Genomic DNA, 25,202 nt, shown 5'->3' with positions numbered 1-25,202 from the left:
ATTCCATATTTACATGGGTATTTTCCTCCCTAGTTTCTCTGTCTTTTCCAAAATTCTGGTAAGGAAATACAAGATGTTTATTTCCTTATGACTTACTTCCTTCTTTGGTGGCTATACTTGGAGAAAGCATTAAGTGAATGCTGAGGCCTTCTCTGTTTGCTTAGGAGTGAAAAGTTTAAAGTTTAGTGTTTATTTTACAAAAACCTGAATGTATCACCCTACTCCTCACTTGAGCATTTGTGAAAAAGTGTTTTAAGTAAATTCCACTAGTCAGATCTAAAGAATCACTTTGGGTAAATAGTACATTACTCACTGTTCAAAAGCTCAATTTACATTCTACAATTTTATTGTATGGAAATAAAAATTTTAAAGCATGCAGGAAGGATCAGAGCTATCAAAGCTCTATTTTTAAACTGCCAGGTTAATTCCAGAAATTAAAAGTGCATTTTCCTCCATGTTGTCCTGAATATGATTCCCATGTCAAAGATGACTTTGATTTTATACATTTACTTTGGAATATTTGAGAAGCCTGTCAAATTACAGAACAACTGCTTACATAAACATTCCAGGGACATTTAACTGCTACCAAACTGCTGAAAGTTGATCTTTAATAGGCCACAGATGTTGGTGCCACACTAAATCTGAACCAAGATTTGATTATTCTGGGCCCTCTGTGCAACAATGAAATCCTCAGGGGAGGATCTGTTTTGTTTTTACATACAGTGCCCCCTCCCCAACCCAATAAGGATAATATGTGCATTGCAGCAATCTACAAACACATGTACACACACTTTCCTGCTGCCTGAACCTCCTGCTCTCACCACTGCCTCTCAGACCCTTGGTTTGAAAGTATTCAAAAGCAACTATTGAAGCAGGTGCTCCATAACTTGCCAAAACTATACCAACAAGCTTTTACTGAAATTATTTCTGACTAAATAGCTAGAACTTAACAGGGTAACAGCTTGTTACAGCTTCAGAAAGCAGAAACTTAGGGATAAGTCATTTTTGTATAAGCTTTCCTTTGTATGGTAATAAAATCAAAGTAAAATATGCAGCTTCCCCTGCATATCTTAGATCCTCAAATAGTTTCTTTTAAATTCACTGCATTTCTAAATAAGCAATTTCTCAAGCACTTACTTTAGTAATAAATAATTTTCTTAATCTGCATCATGTATATAATGACTTCAGCAGACTCATCTTGTAAAATGCACTTGTAGTCAAATATAAGTACATGTCAACAGCAACAGCTGCTAATAAATTAAATGACATCCTCCACCTAGAGGTGCCAAAGGTTCTTACAGATTCACAAGGTTATAGAGAATAGCAGGGAATGTTAAAATGTAGCACAGTGCTAAATACCTAGTATGTACTTCTTAAAAGGCAATCTGATTGAACTATTGGTTTAAGTATAAAGAACAGATTTACCTAAACATCTGTTTAAACCAATGGGTAGAAAAGTAAGGAAACAGGTAAGAATGAGAAAATATGCAAATATTAAAGAAGGCATAAAAGAGAAAGCTACTTACATAACAGCTAGAGACCAAAAAAAAAAAAAAGCCACAGAAAAGGCTCAAATATAATCAAACACAGAGGTAATCAATTCAATAGTTTTTTTGCCAATAAGTGGTTGAGAGAATACATGCTAAATTTTAAGTAGAATTATATTTATTTAATTAACTGGAGATAATAGAATCCAATTCATTAAAAGCAAGAAATTAAAAAAATGAAGCTCAGAATTACTTTCCAAGGTTATATGACTGGATGGATTAATGATAAAATAAGAACTAAAACCATTCAGATCTTTTGTCTCCTAAACTAATGCTCTTTCTACACTCAGTTGAGCTTGAACATTTTACTTATCCTCTCTCTGAAGACATAGATAGCATTCACTTCAAATAAGGTTATTTGAAAGTTCTGAAATGTATTTATACTTCAAAGATCACACTATAAGTCTTAAATCTACCTCTCTTCAATGGGGAGGCCTCATTCTCATACTCCTGATCACTAAAGAATTAAGCTGGCACAATACCTTATGGGGGTTATTACAAAAGAACAAAAACAACTAAACTCAAATCCTAGAAAAATGGAAAACCAATATGCCTAAACAGCTTAAGGGTTTCGCTTTGCTAACAGGCAGAAGGGACAAAAGATTTTTCATATCTAACTGCTGACTTCAAAAGGACAAGCATTCACCTAACCCACATTTATAATCAAAATGTACTTTTGCAGAGCTCAAGCATCCCACCAGTTTGGAAGTTTTCGGTTAAGAAGACAGTTCAAGCTCCTATTTTGAGAAAGGTACTCAAAATCTCTCTTGGTTAAAAAAGGCCAATCTTATATGCAAAAGTATTTGCTAACACTCTGGTTCAGTTGTAGACTCAGGACAACTTGAGATGGTAACACCCAACACAACAATGAACAAAGCCAAAAGACAATGTGCAACTGAGATTCTCTTGCAAACTCTCACAGGTAAATAAATGCATAATATGCCAGTACAGCCACTAAACAGGGAAAGTTGATGGAACTCTCCTGCCCACATCATTCCACATCAATCAACCCCATACTTGTATCCCCTTCCTAGGTCTAGTGACTAAATTTGAGAAAAGCTTCACTTGTCACCTTTGGCTTCCCCACTGTATACCAATGCTATGACCTTTAAAACGTGGTCACCAAGTTCCCACCTGTCCAACTGAAATCAATAAATATTTACTGAGCTCTTCTATGACAGATACTGTAGGAGATACAAAGACATTCGTGACCTGTTCACTGTTATCAAGAGCCTTACAATCCAGTGGAAAAAACTAAAGATGTTTACACTTAAAAGACTACAAACAGTTCAGATGAGCTTTGCTCTGGGATCAGACCCAACTGAGTTCAAACCTAAGTCTTGACATTTTAAGACTTTTCCTCTCTACACCTATTTCCTTATTTCTATAACATGGATAACAATACCTACCATGTCATGATTGTGAGGTACTAATGAAATTAGCAACGTGTTTATTAGCACAGTGACCATTGCTAAGTAAGCACTCAAAGATAAGCAATGTCACTGTTAATTATTATCACAATAGCAGCACGAATGCTGCCACAACAAAATAGCTGACATATAAGCTATGCCTTGGACAGTATGATTCACTTCCACAGGGAGGGTTAAAAAGAATTGGCTCTTAAGCATACAAATGCTTATCATTTTTTGAAAAACTGAAAAAAATATCAGGCTCAACTATTAATTATCATTATTTATTTTTTTCAAAAATGATATTCATATGTATAGTTCAAAAGATCAAAATATTTAAGGATCATGTTCATGGAAAAAATCTTTAATAATTTCCAACAGACACTTCAGAGAAGAGTAATGGCTTTACCAAACATTACATTACTTAAAAATATTTGTCTAAAAAACAAAACATAATAGGTAATAGCTTACATATTATTCAGAAGTAGGAGGTTGCAGAGGGTAGATTTCATTGTAATTTTTTTTTAAATTTCTAATTTACTGACCTCTATTTGTTTTTACTGAAGCAACTTTATCTCATATATTCCCTTTAAGATGCTTCAAATTCCATGTTATAGTGACAGGGAAAACAACCAACTCTCTAAATACATATACTAGTATTTCTCATACAAAAGACACCAAACAGTCTTATATGATAAATCCAGGACAGATTTCAATTGCACTAATTCACAGTTCATCAATATCACAAATGGAAAAGAAATGAATCATTCTTCCAGTTGCTGTCACCATTTGAAAATTTACAGAATGAACTTTATTTGTTAGATATGACAATATTCATATATACTCTGCAATTAAAGCAATTTCACATATATTTTAAGTGATGGCTTTTGTACAAAAAATGTAAATGTCTTCTTATAGATATAAAAATGATCTCAAAAGGTTATTTTACAGACCAACTATGTCTAACACTGAAAAGGAATTCTCTAACTAAAATACAGTATAATCTCTTTTATTTACTACAAAATTTAACTCGCTGATGAATAAGTACAGAATTCCATAATACTTCTTTCTATTCTTAGAGAAGAAGTGGTTTTCAAGGCACAACATTTTGCTTTTATTAGTATGGTATGCAGCTGTATTATTTGTACTTCTGCCCACCATTCAGTAAGTATTCAAAGAATTAAAAAACTGGCAATTCAAATTTAAAACTTAACAAAAGAGTCATGATAGTCACTACGGGAGCATAATGATAAAACTGAGCCACATTTATTTTGGAAAAGAAAACCTACTAAGCTGAATAGAACTATTATTGCTTATGGGATGGACCATTATTCACATTAAATGGACAAAGAAAACTCATTATATAAAACATGCTTTTGAAAATGTCAGACAGTGTCTTCCCAGAGTTTGGAAACATGACACAAGTATTATGATGTACAAAACCAGTCTTCACAAATTCAGTTAACTCTTGATGAAACCTCATCTGTTTACTCAAATCAGAGGAAATAAAGCTGTCTGCAGGAAGCAAGGCAGCAGCTTATTGATCCAGCATTACAAGGGTCACCTTCTCCAAGTGGAATGTTTAGCTACATTATGTTGAAATACAAAGCAAAGGTTAGGATGCAAACACCTTCTCATTTCCTCTGAGAATGGACTCTATAACTGAGTATGTGCTACTAAGGAAATACAAAAATTTTTAGATGTGACCTTGGAATTGTGGTTTGGTTTTGTTTTAAATGCTTACCCATCACAGACATATAAAAAAGTATTTATGGATGAAGTGATTGATATAATACCTGGGATTTGCTTTAAAACAATCCAGCATGGAACAGGATCGGGAAACAGGGACTTGGGGGTACACAGATGACATAAAATTGACCATGTCAGTAATTAGCTAGAGGACTGGTACGTGGAAATTCATTGTTCTATCCCATCTCTTTATGTGTGTATATGCTTCCATCTTAAAGTTTTCAAAAAAAAGATGAAGAATGCAGGCAATGAAACCTAAATCAGAGCATCTTCACCTAATCACAGAATGTTCTTCACATGCTACCTAATGAACACCAACCAAAATAAAATAATATAAAACCTAGCAAAAAATTTACCAACACTGACAAAAGAAAGAAAAATGGTGTAAGGCAGGGGTGGGCAACCTTTTTGTGAGTGCATGCCAAAACCAGCAAAATCTCTGACTTAAAATTCTCCTGCGTGCCAACCCTAATTTTTTGAGAACATGTTACGCCTAATTGATATCTCTTAAGGTATGTGAAGAACCTTGAAGAAATAATAAAATTCATTCGAGCGACAAAAACACAGTATATGATGAAAAATACATTTATTTTTTAATGTATACATGTACACTGATAGTCCGACTGAAAACTTTATGACTCCGTTTGATATTATCAGTGGGACTTTTGCTGCTGCATCACTGATGACAGAGATTTTACATCAGGTTTATATTTCGTGACCTTCAGAGATATGCACGAGCTACTACTTTCATCCGCCAGGCTACTCCTATTACGAGACTTAACAAAATTCATCACTGAGAACAAAGATTCACAATTGTAAATGGAAGATTATAAGAGAGGGTTTCGCGTGCCAGCAAAAGTTACTGGCGAGCCATGTTTGGCACGCGTGCGAGGGGTTGCCCACCCCTGGTGTAAGGACTGTGCTTCAAACCTCACAACAAATGAAAAAAAGAGAAGATTCTGATGAATAGCAATGCGAGTCCATACTCAACATTTTAAAAGTATACTAAACATGAGGAGGGAAAAACTAGGTGGTGAGAATACGAATGTTCATTATACGATTTTTCTCTATTTATTTGTACATTTTAAATTTTCCACAATAAAAAGGAGGAATAAAAATATCCTTCAAAAGGATCACTGCAGAACACATTCATGTGATTTCCCACATATGTTATTTGCTTTCTGACTTGCCCTCTTCCCACTTTTATCCTTTTACTTCCAACTGCCAAGGACGAAGGGAGAAGTAACTTAGTCACTAACAATACTTGCTTATTGGGTGGGAAATTTAACTAGCAAAATTAAACTGTTTCCATATTGTTTTAGAAAAATCAAGACTGATCTTACTATGAAATGTCACACTTTAACTGAAAAACGGGCTTGAGGTCTACAGAAATTACCATGGCATCTGCTTTCTTCCTTTCTATTTTGGCAACTAACTTAACTAGAAACTCTTGTGTAATTTGTATTTGGATGTGGTATTTGCACAGGATTATTATCTTCCCAGATTTCTAAGTGGTTCCAGCTGTTTCTATAGTGAATTTGATTTAGGATAATTTCAGAAAATGAAGAACTAAGAAATCCAATCGCCTTTACAATTGCTTTGGTATTACTTTTTGAGTGATTTTAAGAAAGAACAGAACCAATGAAATACTCATGGCAAAAAGATATTTTAAAAAGTGAACTTGAAGCTGATTTTTAAAACCTCTATAGTAACTACCAATTCACAGGACAGAGAAACAGGCTAAACTATACCACAGAGATGAAATCAGAAAAATAAAAATAATAGGGATGATGTAGGACAGTGATGGCGAACGTTTTGAGCTCGGCGTGTCAGCATTTTTGAAAAACCCTAACTTAACTCTGGTGCCGAGTCACATATAGAAATTTTTTGATATTTGCAACCATAGTAAAACAAAGACTTATATTTTTGATATTTATTTTATATATTAAAATGCCATTTAACAAAGAAAAATCAACCAAAAAAATGAGTTCGCATGTCACCTCTGACACGCGTGTCATAGGTTCGCCATCACTGATGTAGGACAAGCACTCTAGGTTCTCCAAAATAATTGATTACAAGGAAATACAAGGTGGGGAAAAATAGGTTTACAGTTCTGAGTACGTGAAACAAGAGTTCATTCTTGTATTATTATTTATTATTATATTATGTATTTGTATTACAAGTGTAAACCTATTTTTGCTCACCCTTGTATAAAAGAGAAAGAACTTATAAATTATACAAAATCACTATAAACAATATATAGATCTAATTTGAATCCTAACTCAAACAAAAAAGTATGAAAGAAAACAAAGGCAACTGGAAAGTTGAACAGAGTAAATATTTGATATTAAGGATTTACCAGTAACTTTTTTAAGTGCAATAATGGTATTTTGTGTTTTTTCTTTTAAAGATATATATATAGATAGATATAGATATAGATATAGATATAGATGATATAGATATAGATAGATATCTCCAAATATACATAGATAAAATGATGTATGAGATTTGCTTCAAAATAATAGCATTGGGAGTGAAGTGAATAGGGATATACATAAAATAAGGTTAGTCATGAGTTGATAAGTGTTAAAGTGGGTGATGGGAGCGCAAGGAGGGGAATGGTCATTATACCACTCAATTTACTATTAAGTTTTTGTTTTGTTTTTTAACTTTTCAGCCCTGGCTGGTCAGAGCATCGGTCCTCACACCAAAGGGTTTCAAGTTCGATTCCCAGTCAAGGGCATGTACCTGGTTTGAGGGTTCCCTCCCCACCCCTGGTTGGAGTGTGTGCAGGAAGCAACCAGTCAATGTATTTCTCTCACATTGATCTTTCTTTCTCTCTCTCTTTCTCTCTCTCCCTCTCTCTCTCTCTCTCTCTCTCTCTCTCTCTCTCCCTCTCTCTCTGTCTATCCTTCCCTCCCTCCCTCCTTTCCACTCTCTCTAAAAAAGCAATGGAAGCAATATCCTCCAGTGATGATTAACAGAAAAAAAAATTGAAACATTCCAAATAAATTTTTTTGTTAAAAAAAGAAAAGGAAATAATTGCTCTGGCCAGTGTGGCTCAGTTGGTTGAGCTTCGTCCTATGCACCGAAAAGTTGCAAGTTCAATCCCCAGTTAGGGTGCTTAAGGGAGGCAACCATCGATTGTTATCTCGCCCTCTCCTTTCCTCTCTCTCTAAAAACTCAATTAAAAAAGGAAATAATAAAGTTAACTTATAAAATAAAAACAAAATTTCACAATAAAATTAAAAATCACATCTGCTAAAGAACAATGAGACTTTTTTATTGATTTTAGAGAGAGGAAAAGGAAGAGGAAGACAGAGAGAGAGAGAGAAGAGAGAGAAGAGAGAGGTGAGAGAGAGAGAGAGAGAGAGAGAGAGAGAGATCGGTTGCCTCCTACACTCTTCCAACCAGGGATCGAACCTGCAACCTGGGTGTGTGGCCTGATCAGGAATTGAGCCCACCACCTCTGGTGTACAGGAAGACACTCCAACCAACTGACCAGGGCCAGTGAGATATTTTTTACTTCAACAAGTAGAATTCAGAATTAATATTTTCACTTAAATAACTTTACTCACCTTAAAATTGCAGCAAGTCACAAAATTAAAATGAAAACTATAATTAAAATGAAAATTATAAAATCTTGGAAGACGTGTAGGTGATCACAAAGCTCCATCCTCCCCCTAATCCACCCCCATGAATCTTCCTCCCACCTTCCAGCAGGTGATTATCAGCCTTTGGCATCAGTCCTTCAAACCCTGGGAAACTTCCTCCCTCCCAGGACAGCCCTTTCCACTCTCTACTTTCTCTAACTCTTAAAAAGTTCTTCTTATTCCAGATAGGAAACTTCACTTCTCCAAATCTCTTAGTTTGATCAGCAAAAAAAGGGGGTTTTCAAACACAGATTACAGTCCATTGGTGAGTTGTGAAATCAAATTATTGACTGGCACTTTCTATCATCATCATCATCATCATCATCATTATTATTATTATTATTAAATAGAAAAAATCTTAGAGCAGCGGTTCTCAACCTGTGGGCCGCGACCCCTTTGGGGGTCGAATGACCCTTTCACAGGGGTCGCCTAAGACCATTGGAAAACACATATATAATTACATATTGTTTTTGTGATTAATCACTATGCTTTAATTATGTTCAATTTGTAACCATGAAATTGGGGGTCACCACAACATGAGGAACTGTATTAAAGGGTCGCGGCATTAGGAAGGTTGAGAACCACTGTCTTAGAGCACACTGCATATGGTATGGCTAAGAACTAATTAATCAAACTTGTTTCTGTTATTCATACACACACACACACACACACATATACACAGACTTCTATACTGAATAAAGGTTCAAGATATTAAATCTACTACAGTAGTTTTGTCAAAAGAAAAAGAAGGTCAAAGTCACTGTTCAAAGAATTGCCTACTCCAGCAAATCTTACTCTTTCCGTTATTTCAATAGCTAGTTCCTCCCGTACTTCAGTTCCTCCTAACCTCAACAACCCAGGCACCCTTTCAGGGACATGGTTTCAGTTTGTCTAAGCTTCCACTCATTTTTATTGAACAAAAATATTAGTTCACACTACACACCTCTTAAAATGCAATACCTAAAAATGAAAAAATATTCCAAGTCAAACCAGAATAATCAATTACAGTCCACATTCTGCATAAGATACTTCACATAGTCATTTAAAAACTTTCTTTGAGATACTGGTAGTGATTCTTCTAAATTACATAAGGATGCAGACCTCAGGAAAAAGACTTAGCCTTGAGAGAGATTTGTGTTAATGGATAATGATGGTAGGTGAAATCTTGAGTGATACAAAATTAGTCAGGGCTAAGAACCCTGGGAAACAGGAAAAACTGGAAGGATAGCCAGAGGAAAAGAAATATGTGAAACACAGGAGACGTAGAATAAAGAGCTCTAAATATATTGAGAGAACTTCAAAGACCGTATGGTTGGTCAAAAATAATACCTGGAAAAATATATTTGATAATTTGACAACAGGACCTAATATTACATGAAAAAGAGACATTTTAGTGAAGTTGAGACCAGAAGTCAATGTGTCTTATACTTAGGAATAAATAGGCATCCACTACTTTTTAATAAAACTTCCCATTGAATAGAAGGCCAAGACTGCAGTGTTTTAGAACTCTTTCAATCAACTTTATTTCCTTTTTTAAATTTTTATTTCCAACAAATTTCATCTTATTAATTTCAACCAATTTTATATCTAACAAGATAATCTATATGCAGCTTATTAAGTTTCTCTACAAACTTCCATGAATCTGTAAATCTGATCAGCAGTCCTTGTCTTCGTCATAAAAATCACTGGCAAAAATATTTTGGATAAGAGAAAACCAAGATTAAAATTTCAGTAACAAACACCACCACAGACTTCCCACCACAAAAGATTTTTCCCAAAGTTGCTATAAAGATACCATGAAAGTTTTATCAAATGTTTTGCCAAAATCCTACGTGTGTTTTTCCCCTAAGGAAGGGCACTTTAAATGACTTTCTCCACAAAGACAAATAGAAGAGGCACACACAACATCCTACATGGATTAGGACTTAGTTTGGGGCAGCTGAATCACTTAAGAGGAAACAGACACAAGAAGTAACACAATTTACTCAACTGTCACACTTAGTAATTGCTGAACTGCAACTGGGACTTGGAGCTAGACAATTTTCTACCCTCTATTCCTCTCAGAAAAAAAAAAGGGTTGAGAGGGACAGTATCAGGTAGCTGGTTTGTTAAGATTCCAGTCCCTACAGACTCAGGACAAAGTCCCACAACAGTATACTTTACAGGACATACCAATGATGACCAAAGTTTAACAATACATCTGGCACTTCAAGATACTCAACCGAAGACAAAAATGTTGATCATTCAGTGGTGCTTAGAACCACTGGCTTCAGCAACTCCTTGGTGACCTGTCAACATTCCAGCCGGCCTCAACATTCCACTTTAAAAAACCGTTTAGGGAGAAGGAAGACAGACATCAGCAGTTAGCACCTTACTTTCTACATGCTTCCACTCTCACCCCTTTCTTCTTTTTAACCAAACCAGTAAAGGAACATGAGTAGAATCTTACTAACTACTTTCAAGTTTCTGACTGAAAACCACCCCCACGGTGATCAAATTATACCCCAATACAATAGTGTAGTATTGGTTCTGGTTCAAAATAGTTACCTCTGGGGAAGAGAATGCAAGTAGGAACAGGGTGTGAAGAAAGAATTTACATATTCTTAGGGATAATATAGGCCAGCAGTTATGACTGTAAGCTCTGGAACCAGAAGGCCTGGGTTCAAATGCCTACTCATTAATTAGCTAATTGACTCAGAGCAAGTTATTGAATCTTTCTTGTCAGGCAAACCTAGAATAACAGTACTTACCACTCATGGTTATTGTAGGATTAATTTAATAAATATTTGTAAAAGTGCTCATAGAACAGTATCTGACACACATTAAGTATTCAAGAAATGTTACCTATTATTTTCTAATTCAATATGTAATGTATTTTACAAAGAAAGTATACACTACATTTTAATAAAAGTATAAATTAAACTATAAAATATAGCAAAAGCACTGTAACTATTAAGCTATAGTCAGCTTCATCTATAATGCCCACGTTTTACATATTTCTAAATTAGTATATGGCCAATGTTTGAGGCATATACCTTCCCTTCTACACTGCCAGACAGACCCTGGTATGATTTTATAACAACTGGGTAGTCACATTAAAATCCAGTGAGCTGAAAAAAAAAAAAAGCTTTATTTGGTTCAGTTCCAACATATTGCCACTAAACTATGCTAAGCAAAAGAAAAATGAAAGGAAAGGAGAGGAACGGAGGAAGAAAAAATGACAGGGAGGAAGAGCGGGAGAGAGATGTAGGGAGGAAGAAAGAAAAGAAAAAAAATTTAAATATAAAAACATTAAAATCTAGTATAAGCATAGGCAGGAGTCAAGAGGGGAAATTTTATGAAATTTTATAAAACATTAACAATACAACAAAATTTAAATATCAGTTCAGATTTGGTTTAGAAATTGTTAGAGGTTTTTTTAGCATTGGCTGAAGCATTTCCTATATCCATAATATTACATTTAGGGGAAAATGCTTTCATTGATCACAATAATATTCATATAATTAATTGCAAAAAAACCATGAGAACTGAATATGTCATAAATGAACTAACTTTGATTCTAAAAGCAGTAATGAACGAGCTTTCTTTTGGAGACCAGAAAGTACATGCCAAAAAGAGGGAATGAAGCCCGGCCAGTGTGGCTCAATGGCTGAGCGTCGACCTATGAACCAAGAGGTCACGGTTCAATTCCTGGCCAGGCCACATGCCCGGGGTTGTGGGCTCGATTCCCAGTGGGGGACATGCAGGAGGCAGCAGATCAATGATTCTCTCTCAACATTGATATTTCTATCTCTCTCCCCTTCTCCCTTCTTCTCTGAAATCAATAAAAATATATTTTTTTAAAAGAAGGGATAGAGATATCTTACTTATATACAAATAAAATTATGTAATGTCTAGAATTTGTTTCAAAATAATGGGGGTAGGGATTATCAGGTAGTGAAAGGGAAATATAAATGAAATAAGACTAGCCATGTGCTGGTAACGGTTAAAGCTGGGTGAGGGTACATGGGTTTTATTATATTACTATTCTCTCTACTTCTGAGTATATTTTAAATTTTCCAAAATACAAAGTTTAAAAAAGAAAAACACTATTCTGTAACTGACAATGGTATACTTTCTTTTAAGAAATCACTCTGAGCCCTGGCTGGTTTGGCTCAGTGGATAGAGCCTCGGCATGCGGACTGAAGGGTCCCAGGTTCGATTCCAGTCAAGGGCAAGTACCTTGGTTGCAGGCTCCTTCCCAGCCCAGACAGTAAAAACATGGCTTTTAAAAAAATCTAATAATAAAAAGTACTTTAAAAATCTAATAATAAAAAGTACTTAAAAAAGAGCCACAGTATCCTTCACTGCTATCCTGTGTGCTTCACAGAGCAAGTAACACACAGATCTATAGAATGTCTAGAATTCACCCTCAACTCGTTGGGTTTAAGCTTGCATCATTGGGTATGAAAGTGAACTGGCCTCAATTAGAAGGAAAGTTGAAGGCACATCTGCACTACATATGCTGCCCACATCTACAGCCCAGCACTGCCAAATTTGCTGAAGTTCAGAATATCTCCAATATACTTTTATTTTTCTGTTTGAGGGAGTAATACGGGGGGAGAGGGGGGGACACGACACGAATGTATTCACATTCCCTTATGTGCATAATTTAAAACAGACAATCTTGGCATTAGGAAATTAAGATCCAAGCTTTACTGATGTTGATTTTAATGGCCAAGATCCAGAAACAGCTCTGGTTACAAACTTATGAATAAACTCTTAATTCTTTTGTTAGTGGACAGACCCAATTCATTACTCAACACTTTAACCTTTCTCATGCACAATTTTTATTCATTTTTTTAAAGAGCTTTCCTTTTTCTCCTTAAGAGAAGTGGATTAAAGGTAATTTTCTAAGGAAGGTGTTCACTTAACAGCTTTTTTTAAAAACCACGATCACAGGCAATTAATTAAACAGCGTATTGGGGAAAAGTAAAAGATTATCATAATAAAAATGGGCTCCAAAAATAAAGGTTAGATATGTGCCATAATCCTGCATATGACCATTGCCACATTTGCTTTTCAAATACTTGTGAAAGCCTTTGGTATCACTTTCCAATAATCCCATAGGTCATCTGCTTCCTTCTTTTTTCAATAGTATTTCAAAATACTGACACATTTATTGAACTATTTTTGGAAGACCTAGCTCTGTCTACCTTTTGGGCTCAAGATACAAATATATGAAAGCCACAGGACAGCCCTCTAGCCTCAAAACTTGGCAGGCTTCTTGAGTTCTCCAAGAAAAATTCAATTGGCAACTCCATTAACAGCAAGAGAGAACAGTGTAGAAAGAATAACTCTAGACAACAAGCAGACCTGAGCTGTGCCTGAAGCTCCATTACTAAATTGCCAAATGACTTTGGGTATGTTTAACCTCTTCCTGACTCACTTTTCTCATCGGTCAGACCTATGGTATGAAATTTTTTTAAGAATCAAACGAGAAAATGTTCTAAGAATTGATTTTGAGAAGAGAAAAGAACGTATAAAGTAAAACAATTTTTAAAAAGGAAAGAAAAGGCTTAGAAGTCTATGCCACACTCACCATATAGTTTCAGGCTGTTTTCTAATAGGATAAAGAAGGCATGTACAAAGCACCTTGACTAAGGAAATTATATTTTGAAACTACCCAATGTTTCTCAAACTTTAGTTATTCACAAACTTACTTGATAATGTTTGCCAAATCTAAACAGCCACTATATTATTATTTATTTTATTCTGATCTTTAAATCAAGTCACTTAAAAAATACCTACTTTAGCCTTATGCTAAGTGATATCAATTAAATTGTAGTTTTGAAGTATTTGCATATTTTTCTGATGCACACTGGCATATATATTTAACCACTGTAAGGAAAAGATTCATCGTGTACCATCTCAAATCATTTTAACATACCACCACACTTTTAAGGAAATACTGTCCTGATCTATTGCCTACAACACCTTCTACATTAATGAATAAAGTATTTGAATTTAGAAACCACTAAAACCCACTAGGTAACTTAACAAACACTAACCACATATATGCATGAGCCTTTGGATCTTCCTGGAACTTCCTAAGACCTCACAACCTCTACCTTCCTTATTCAGATCTCCATTTTTGTCTCACTTTCCCTAAACCCCATACACAAAAATCCCTAAAGTATGTATCTTCACTTTAGGCTAATTCCCTATTTATGCCCTAGTAATGAAATTTTTCACCATAAAAGTATTTAACAAAACCCACCTGTCTTCCAAGTTTCCTCTATATTCAATATTCAAAGAATATATAACTTTATGCATGCAAACCATGTGTCATCTGAAGATAAAGTAAGATATACAGTAAACTCTAAAATAAGGTGGCCATTTCTGATACACATTCACCAAATTTGTTTTTGTTGTTTATTTCTAAATCTAGTTCAAGTATATATTATATAACTTATAAGCATCTGTACTGAAGTAATCCTTGAAATATTATAGGAAATAATATAATACATTTGCTGATCTCTTCCTAGGAAGTATCTTCTTGTTCAATGACATATCATCATTCATTCACTCCCATTCACTCTAGACGTTGACTAAATTGTCTGACTTTTCTCTCTATATGTACATATAACAAAAGTTCAACTCAGCATCTGGCAAGACGAAAAGGGACCATTTATATTAAAGTTGTAGTCCTTACCAAATTGTGAGTACCACAGTAACTTGGCAATTTTATTTTTATCAACTTAAAACCCTAAAATCAGTGGACTGAACATGAGTTAATTTCTGTTCCCAAAACCACACTAAAATGACAGTAAGAAAATTAATAAAAATAAAACACACACGCACGCACACACACACGCACGCACACACACGAGGGGATAGTCCAGCAGCTAAGATACATCAACAGAATTTTAGAAGATGGAAAACAGATGTACAGAATAACAAATTTACCAGACCAGAGGAAGCCAAACCCTGAATTCCTGTTTTGGTGGGGACCTACCAGAAACAATACCATTGAGGGCTGAGGTGACAGATAGAGCTTAAAACAGGAGACCAGTTATAACTAAATACACGGAACTATCCTCTTTCCAAAACCAGATAAAGATACAATGAAGAAAGAAAATTATATGCCAATATCCCTGATGAACATAGATTCTAAAATCCTCAACAAACTATTAGCAAACCAAATCCAGCAATACATTAAAAAGATTGTACACCATGATCAAGTTGGATTTATTCAAGGTTGCAAGGTTGGTACAATATCCACAAAACAATAAACATGATATACCACATAAAATGAAGGAAAAACCCCATATGATCATATCAATAGATGCAGAAAAGGCATTTGATAAAATCCAGCATGCATTTATGATAAAAACTCTCAGCCAAGTAGTAATACAGGGAATATATCTCAATGTAATAAAGGCCATATATGACAAAACCACAGCCAACATCATGCTAAATGGGCAAAAACTACAAGTATTTGCCTTAAGATGGGGGATAAGACAAGAATGGCTGATTTCACCACTCTTATTCAACATAGTACTGGAAATCCTAGCCACAGCAATAAGATAAGAAGAAATAAAAGGCATTCAAATTGAAAAGGAAGAAGTAAAACTGTCATTATTTGCAGATGACATGATACTATATATACAGAATCCTAAAAATTCCACCCAAAAACTACTAGAACTGATAAATGAATTCAGTAAAGTAGCAGGATACAAAATAAATATCCAGGAATCAGTTGCATTTTTATACACCAATAATGAACTGTCAGAACAGAAACTAATAAAACAATCCCATTCACAATTGCTTCAAAAATAAATAAAATACCTCGGAATACATTTAACTAAGGATGTAAAAGACCTGTACTCAGGAAATTATAAGACACTGAAGAAAGAAATTGAAGAAGATACAAATAAGTGGAAGCACATATAGCGTGTTCATGCATAGGAAGAATTAACATCATTAAAATGCCCATACTACCCAAAGCAATCTATACATTCAATGCAATCCTATCAAGATACCAATGGCATATTTCACAGAACCAGAACAAATACTCCAAATATTTATATGGAACCACAAAAGACCCCGAATAACAACAGCAATCTTGAGAAAAGAACATAGTTGGAGAAATCATACTAGTAATCAAAACAGCATGGGTTGGGGGTGAAAGAGGGAATAGGGGGATAAATGGTGACGGGGGAAAAATAAAGAAAAAAGAAGTATTAGACAAAAAAAACACTATGTCAAAGGAAAATAACATCTACAGATCTATTTCACGTACAAAAATATGTACTGAGTCTATAAAGGTCACATTTTAATGCTACTTGCAGAGATTTAAACACTAATAATTCCATTCACAGCTTTCTTTCAGCAAGCTTACTGAAGTTAGAGAGAGTTATACTAATATAGCATATATATTTTACACTCAGAATCTGATACCTCTGACAACATAACAAAAATACTACATTATGGCTGTATGGAGGACAGACTGTTCCATGATGTTACCACCTACAGCCTACTGCATGCTTGATCCTGGAACAGGTCATTGTCCTGCTTAGAGCAAGCATGTAAGGCGTTTTCATGCACTAGTACCCCATCCATCCTGCCCTATTCTATATTAATTCTTTAGCACCTGCCATGCAGCTGAGTATAGCCATGTTGTGCTGCTGTAGCCCAAGACACACTTTGTATATAAATTCCCTTATAATACTGAAGTTGTCAGCCTTTCTGTGGTCTCTTGGCCCTGGGAAATTTTATGAACACCCTGTGTTATTGAAACTAGATCCAAACAGCTTTGCCATACATATGTATACTACATACTACCAAAAGTGGTAACAATCTGTTAGGACAAAGTTTTCTAAAAGTTCAAAAATTCTAGAGATACTATACTAAAATTGTTAAAAAGTGGTTTTAACTTGTGATCACCATAGGAAATTAGTTTCATATCAAAGAATGTACTTCCACATAGATAAATATTCCTCACACTGCAAAATAAAATGCTAACCACATATTCACAATTGACCCACTAGATCTTTTCTTAACCTAACAATTTTCACAGATGCCAGGCATCATGTAAAGCATTTTATAAGGACTAGCATTTTATAAACACTGGCTCATTTAATCCTCATATTATTCTATGAGGTTATGATTGTCAACCCCATATTAAAGATAAGAAAACTGAGGCTTTGAGAAATAATTTACCCAAGGTTACTGACTTAAATGCCAGTCTAACCAGCACCAAATAGTGTAGACTGGTCTCTTCTAATTGACATTTCCATTAAAGAAATTTGTGAGAAAATAAAAGTCCATTTGTTAAATTCATAGGTAGGAATGTAAGAGGCCAAGATGCCATCAGAATTCAGTTGAACATTGATAATTGAATTTAAAAAAAAGACAATTAATTCAATTAAATGGAAGTAAGTGTGGGGTAGGGGTCGGGGAGGAATCAGTGATGAAAGTACAATAGAGTAACATTAAGAAAAATAAAAAAATAAAAGCTCTTAAGATTTTAATTTCTTTAAAATCAAAAATAAGAACTGAACTAGGTCGGCAGTTTTCAATCTTTTCTGTTTCCCAAAACCTTTTCAAAAACTGCTCGCCAAAATTTCTCTCTCTCTCTCTCTCTCTCTCTCACCCTTTCAAAAACTGCTCGCCAAAATTTCTCTCTCTCTCTCTCTCTCTCTCTCACCCTTTCAAAAACTGCTCGCCAAAATTTCTCTCTCTCTCTCTCTCACCCTTTCAAAAACTGCTCGCCAAAATTCCTCTCTCTCTCTCTCTCTCTCTCTCTCTCTCTCTCTCTCTCTCTCTCTCTCTCTCTCTCTCACACACACACACACACACACACACACCAATTAGTCTCAGGAAGTTCGTGAACCCATGACTCCCACCCTGGGCAACTCCTTTCCCACAAACCTCACTTCCCACCTCAGATTGAGCCTGAACTAAATGATCTCTACACTCCCTTTTGGTTCTCTAGCTCAGTAATTTTAAACCAGTGTGTTGTAAGAATTTTTAAGACTTACAATACCTGACTATTAAATCAGGAACACTAATTAACCTCTTTACCCTTAGATTGTCAAATAAAAAACTGACAACAGCCAACACAATAGCTGTCCGATTTGAATGAATCAAAATTATGACTATTATTTGTCAGATTGGCAAAAAATATAACGTATTTTTTGGTGTGCCACAGAATTTTAGTAATTAGTTTATGTGTGCCATGAGATGAAAAAGATTTAAAATTGCTGCTCTAGGTAGATGAATATACAAGTAGACTGGACAAAAAGATAGAGAACCTACCAATTATGGCAGAGTGAAAACTACATTTTAATTTAGTATCTTCAAGCATGTATACTGGTAGAACACAGGAAACTCAAAAATGAGATTATACACAGCACTGTTGTTATCATGGTGATGAGTCCAGCTCTGAAGCTCATCAGGAGGTCTAAAAACCTGAATTCAGGGCTTGGAAAAGATGATTAGAAAGCTGGGTAATCAGACTTACATGAGAAAATTTTAAAAGCACAATTATCTTGGCAAAAGGCAATTATCGGGTAACACAAGTCTTTTATGTATTGAAAATTCTTTCATGGAGGTTGAAAACGAGGCCATAAAAAGAGCAAAGCAAGAGAAAAATGGATTTTCAATTACAGCATAAAAGATTTAGTTTAGATAAAATGAACTTCCCTAACTGACCTAGACAATAAGGTTCTACAGATGAACAGTGATAAAATCACTTTGGAACCCATGACACCGAATTTAGTTACATATACAAAATGTCAACTTGGACAAAAGGAAAACCTTAATTAAGAAACTTCTCAGAGCAAATAAGAAGACAATTCTCATTCCTTAAATTTATTCCATCTACACTAATAAAAGAGAAACGTGGTAATTAGCGTACGACCGCTACCCTTTTCATTGGCTGATCAGTGAGTATATGCAAATTAACTGTCAGCCAAGACGGCGGCCGGCAGCCAGGCAGCTGGAAGCGAACATGAGGCTTGCTTGCTGCAGTGAAGGAAGACTCCAACGTTCCCCGCCTGCGCTGCCGGCCTCTGAGCTGGCAGTTTGAAACTTTGTAACAAATATAGAAGCTAAACAAAACCCAGGGATCTCAGAGCTGGAGTTATACATTGTTTCGATTATAGAACGCAAACAAACCAGCAGCGGAAGCCTCAGAGCTAGAGCCAGAGCTAAAGCTGGCCCAGAATAAAATAAAAAAAAGAGGGAAAAAAAGGAGAGGTTGGGAGCTTCAGTCAACAACCGCCAGCCTGAAAGCAGCCCTCAGCCCCTCACCCAGACTGGCCAGGCACCCCAGTGGGGACCCCCACCCTGAAGGGTGTGTGACCAACTGCAAACAGCCATCATCCCCTCATCCAGGCTGGCCAGGCACCCCAGTGGGGACCCCCACCCTGATCCAGGACACCCTTCAGGGCAAACCAGCCGGCCCCTAGGCCTCTATCCTATATAGTAAAAGGGTAATATGCCTCCCAGCACCGGGATCAGCGGAGCCGAGAGGCCTCCTGGCACCGGATCAGCGTGACAGGGGGCAGCGCCCAAACCCCCTGATCGCCCTGCGACTGTGTGTGTGACAGGGTGCGGCGTCCCAACCCCCTGATTGGCCCTGCTCTGTGACAGGGTGCGGCGCCCCAACCCCCCCCCCCCCACAGGCCCTGCTCTGTGTGTGACAGGGTAGAGCCATAACCTCCCCATCGGCTCTGCCCTGAGTGTGACAGTGGCGGCGCCCCAACCCCCTGATCGGCCCTGCTCTGCGGGTTATAGAGGGCGGCGCCCCAACCCCCTGATCCTCCCTGCTCTGTGTGTGACAGGGGGGCGGTGCCCTAACTCCCCTATCGGCCCTACTCTGTGAGTGACAGGGGGGAGCTCCCCAACCCCCTGATGGGCCCTGCTCTGTGCATGACAGGGGGGGAGCTCCCCAACCCCCTGATGGGCCCTGCTCTGTGCATGACAGGGGGCAGCGCCCAACCCCCTGATGGGCCCTGCTCTGTGCGTGACAGGGGGTGGCGCTGCAACTTCCCCATCGACCCTGCCTTGAGTGTGACAGGGGGCGGTGCCCCAACCCCCCAATCGGCCCTACCCTGAGCGTGACTGAGGGTGGCATCGCAACCTCCTAATCCGCCCTGCTCTGTGCATGATGGGGCGGCGCCCCAACTCCCCAATCGGCCCTGCTCTGAGCCCGACCAGGGGCTGCACCTAGGGATTGGGCCTGCCCTCTGCCACCCAGGAGCAGGCCTAAGCCAGCAGGTCGTTATCTCCCGAGGGGTCCCAGACTGCGAGAGGGCAGAGGCCGGGCTGAGGGACCCCCCCTTCCCCCCCGAGTGCACAAATTTTTGTGCACCGGGCCTCTAGTCTATATATATATAAAAGGCTAAGTTGACTTGCGCATGCACAATACATATTAAGCTCTTGCTGGTGCCAATTACATGCATGTGTTTTGATCTGTCATTGTTGATTGTGAATTTGGTTGACACTTCTATTATAGAGAAAGAGTGAATAGCGATATTAAAATATTTCTTCTAATTAATTTCCTTTCAATGTGCACGAATCCGTGCACCAAGCCACTAGTATTACTATAAAGATCATTGGGGAAAGCCGTATCTGTGAAATAAAAACATTTACATTTTAAAAGTAACTGAGAATATGAAATTAGCCCAATTTCAATTTTTGAAGAAAAATAAAAACCAGAAGCAATGTGAACGCACTCATAGGCCACATCAGATCTAAATGTAAGAGACATTACTTTAAAAATAAGAATTTTGGCCAGAACCGGTTTGGCTCAATGGATAGAGCGTCGGCCTGCGGACTCAGGGGTCCCGGGTTCGATTCCGGTCAAGGGCATGTACCTTGGTTGCGGGCACATCCCCAGTGGGGGGTGTGCGGGAGGCAGCTGATCGATGTTTCTCTCTCATCGATGTTTCTGGCTTTCTATCCCTCTCCCTTCCTCTCTGTAAAAAATCAATAAAATATTTTAAAAAAATAAAAATAAAAATAAAAAAATAAAAAATAAAAATAAGAATTTTGATAACTTCACTGAAATTCTCATTAAAAATAAATACCATCCCAAACATTAGGTATTTAGGGAAATAGTATATAGATTATCTACCTTTCTAGACATGAAAAACATACATCTAAGAAACCCATAAGCCAAAGGGAAACAAGTCAACCACAAAACAGAGGGAAACAGTCAATAGAAGGAACAGCAAATTCCCTATATGAAATATTATCTATATGACATTTCTATCTGTAACAGCACTAGGTTCTACAAAGTCAATTCCAACTTTCAAAGAATCTTCACTAAAAGCACCTCCAGTCCTGGCCAATTTGGCTCCGTGGTTAAAACATAGGCCTGAGGACCAAAGGGTCGGGGTTTGATTCCTGGTCAAGGGCATGTACCTGGGTTGCAGGCCCAATCCCCATCCCAGCCCAGGCCCAGTTTGGGGCGTGTGCAGGAGGCAACTAATCGATGTGTGTCTCTCACAACAATGTTAGTCTCTCTCTCTCTCTCTCTCTCTCTCTGCCTCTCTCTCTGCCTCTCTCTCTCTCTCTCTCTCTCTCTCTCTCTCTCTCTTCCCCCTCCCTCCCTTCCACTCTTCAAAAAATCAATGGAAAAAATATCAAGTGAGGATTAAACAAAAAAATAGCACCTCCAATATATTATATGAAGATTCAATGGGTTGATTCATCAAATTTATTAACTGTAAACAATGCTTCACATAACAAATATATATTTTTAAGTGTATGAGAGAGGGAATATACATTCCTGCTCTCATAATATTCCCTCTCTTATACAAAATACACAGACAAACACTTTATAGGGGGGGAAAAAACTTAAAAAATCATTGGTTATCACTATCAGTTATTTCTAGCTGATATTCAAGGTAATTTTTTAATTTGCTCTTTGCTTTACCTGCAACTTCTAAATAACTATACTATTTATATTTGGAGGCCATTCCCCAGTAGTTAATGACACCAGGCATTGACTCTATTTTAGATTTTAATCTGAGGCACTGCCCAGTCAGAGAAATGATAAAAATCTTTTGAATATCAAGTTGCTGGTTTGTGCCAAAACATAGCAATCCCAGAGGATGCTCTGTCTGGAATCTGTGGAGGAATCATCTACAAATCTTCTATTAACTCAGGCCTTCCAAAGAGCCTGGAAATGCTTGTGTGTTGAGGGTCAAGGGCTGAAAATGGATTTGCTGACTTCTAAAGGTCCAACCCTGGCCCTGAGATTCCAAGATTCTATAAAAGGGCAGTACATTAGGGTTTGGCTACTATTTGCTGACTACTGGAGCCAGCACAAACATTTACTTGAGGCTTTTAAATCTGTAAGTGTACCCAATGGTTAGGTACAGTCATTCTGAATCTGAAAAAGCAAACAAGGCCACTGAAAAGGTTTCTAAATAAAGGGGGTGAGGGTGGGGGCACATTTCCTTTGTTTTCTCCAAGTAAACAATACAGATTTTAGAAATGCAAAATTTGACTCTCAACAGTATTGATCCCTATAAACTATTTTAGTGCTTTATAAAAATACTAGCAACTCATACTTTTCAAAAAGTCCACACACAGCTTTTAAACTACTTCATTTCAAAAAAAAACCCACAAAGAAAAAGGCCCATACTTAACTATGAAAACAGAAAGTCAAATCTTCAAAAACTATTTAGCATTCTGCTATATAAAATATAAACCCCACATTCGTAAATAAAATGGCAAAGTTAGAACCTTTGTAATTCTCTACCACAGTAATATGAGAGTGGTGATTCAGAGCAAAACCTGATTTTAAACATAACTATACAATATTACTAATTACAGAGTAATTTTACCAATAAATATTTTGGTTGAGGACTGCTTTGTCATCTTTGCAAGTATTTTTAGTTGAAAGCAAGTGGTTGAGTAGTACACATGGACATGGTTATGATTTTTAAAAATCTATTTTTAAAATCTGGTGACTGGTTCGGTTTTCTAAATTCAATTCTTTAGAACTGGCAATTTGGAAAGGGTAAACCACAAGAATGTTACGTTAAGAAGCAAAGGACCTAACAAGTTCACCAACTCAGATCAGCACAAAGTTAACCTGAAAACCTCCAAACGCTCACAAATCTAATGCTGGGCCCAAATAGTCACTAAATTTAAAAACTGTACTAACTCTCCAAACACAGGAAGACCTATCTGAATTTCCTTGTCTTATGCTTACACAGTTATTTTTTGGGTGTGCCTCTCTTCAGATTTGTTCCCTAAATCTGAGAATGTGCTTCTTTCTACTTGGAATTCAATTTCAGATTTTAATATACATACCCAGTTGTGTACATACCCAGTTTAATACACAAACATAGTTGAAAATATTCCATAACAGTTTAAATTTTTTTATACAAGTTAGGTATAATTTTACTGAAATAAAATTCTAACTTTGTTAAATGATTTTTTTTATGGCTTTTAATCATTTTAAGCAATCCCTATCCAATTTAGATATCAAGGATTTGAGTTTGGGGACTCAACTCAGCCACATCTTTTCTCTGCAAGTTCTCTGCACAGTGCTCTAACTACTTCAACTACGGGTAAAAGATTAAAGAACTGTTATGACTAGGTCTTTCTTACAGAGGGATGTTTTAAAAGGGAGAGAAACTGTCCCTTCCCGTTACTCTACATGAGCAGCCTCTTGTTCTCAGCAGTCCTCCTGCACACAAGACCACTACTGACTTCGGTGGGAATTCTGCCCAAGAAGTGAGGAAGATTGCATAGGATTAAATGAGCCTTAAATCCGTGCCATTGTTCCAAGCCACCTCCACTTGTACCGTTCTCTAATAACCTCCAGGAGTAGATATCTGAAGTTTGATGGTAGTTCTTAAATTACATTATAGGCCTGATCACTCAAGCTGACAGGTGACACAGCCAAGCCCTTTAAAAGTTGTGTCAGTCTGGTGAATGTATGGGGTTCACCCTTATCACAATTCAAGATTGCATTGCAATGCAACTCCATCAGTGGCTGCAATGCCAATCCAGTGATTTCCCACAGCCATGAGCCAAATAGGGCTGAACCAGTTCAAGCTCCTGCGGCCAAAAAACTGCCTCAGTTTCCCCCAAGTGGTAAATGCAAGGACACCGACTAAAATGCTAATTCTCAATACAGTATTATAGATACATAGAAGTAAGGGATTCCGGTGAAAGAAGAACAACAACAAGAGGAAAAATCAAGAGGGAATGACGAAAAAGGAAGAAAATAAAGGGAAAAAGAAAAGAAAAAAAGCTTAAATAACTAACAAGAAGAACAAGACACCTGGCACGCACATGCCATTTCAGATGCAAGAGGTTCAAGAAACTGAGGAAAAGATGTGGTTCCGAAAAGGGAAAATACATCCTCAGCTCTTCTAGGTCCCCACCCTCCCAGGGCCCTTAAAGACAGGGCAGCGGTTGTGGGGAAGGGGGATTCCATTTAAGGCGTCCCAAAAATAACAGACTCCAGGCCAGAGTTCTTCTAAGTTCTCACACACACACACACACACACACACACACACACACCAACAACCCCGACCTCAGAGGAGATGAGCGATCTTGGGAAGCATAATGACGGACGTCCGTCCGTCCCGCCCGTCCGCAGACGTCCCTTGCGGCTGCCGGGACAGCCCCTCGGGCTGGGGATGTGGTCTCGGACGCTAACCCCGACTCCGCCCGCTCCGTTCCCTTCTCCCCCGCGCCCTTCCCCCGCGGCTCCCCTAAAAAGGCTCCTGGCCCTCCGCCTCCCGCCCCGGGGTAGGAAAACACGCCACCCGTGGAAAGAGGGCCCTGCATGTGTGAACGGGAAGGACCGGCGCTTCAAAACGTGC

The 25,202-nt window shown here is 37.4% G+C and overlaps 1 protein-coding gene across 13 annotated transcripts in view; it reads right to left on the bottom strand.

The window, feature by feature from the left end:
• Nucleotides 1–25,202, bottom strand: part of EPB41L2 (erythrocyte membrane protein band 4.1 like 2) — a 191,330-nt gene that overhangs the window by 165,269 nt on the left and 859 nt on the right. The gene's annotated exons all lie outside the window — the stretch shown is intronic.

This window comes from Myotis lucifugus, unplaced genomic scaffold, assembly GCF_000147115.1.
Source record: "Myotis lucifugus unplaced genomic scaffold, Myoluc2.0 scaffold_11, whole genome shotgun sequence".
NCBI lineage: Eukaryota > Metazoa > Chordata > Mammalia > Chiroptera > Vespertilionidae > Myotis > Myotis lucifugus.
The sequence above is the reverse complement of the archived record's forward strand: the minus strand, read 5'-3'. Positions and strand labels throughout refer to the sequence as shown.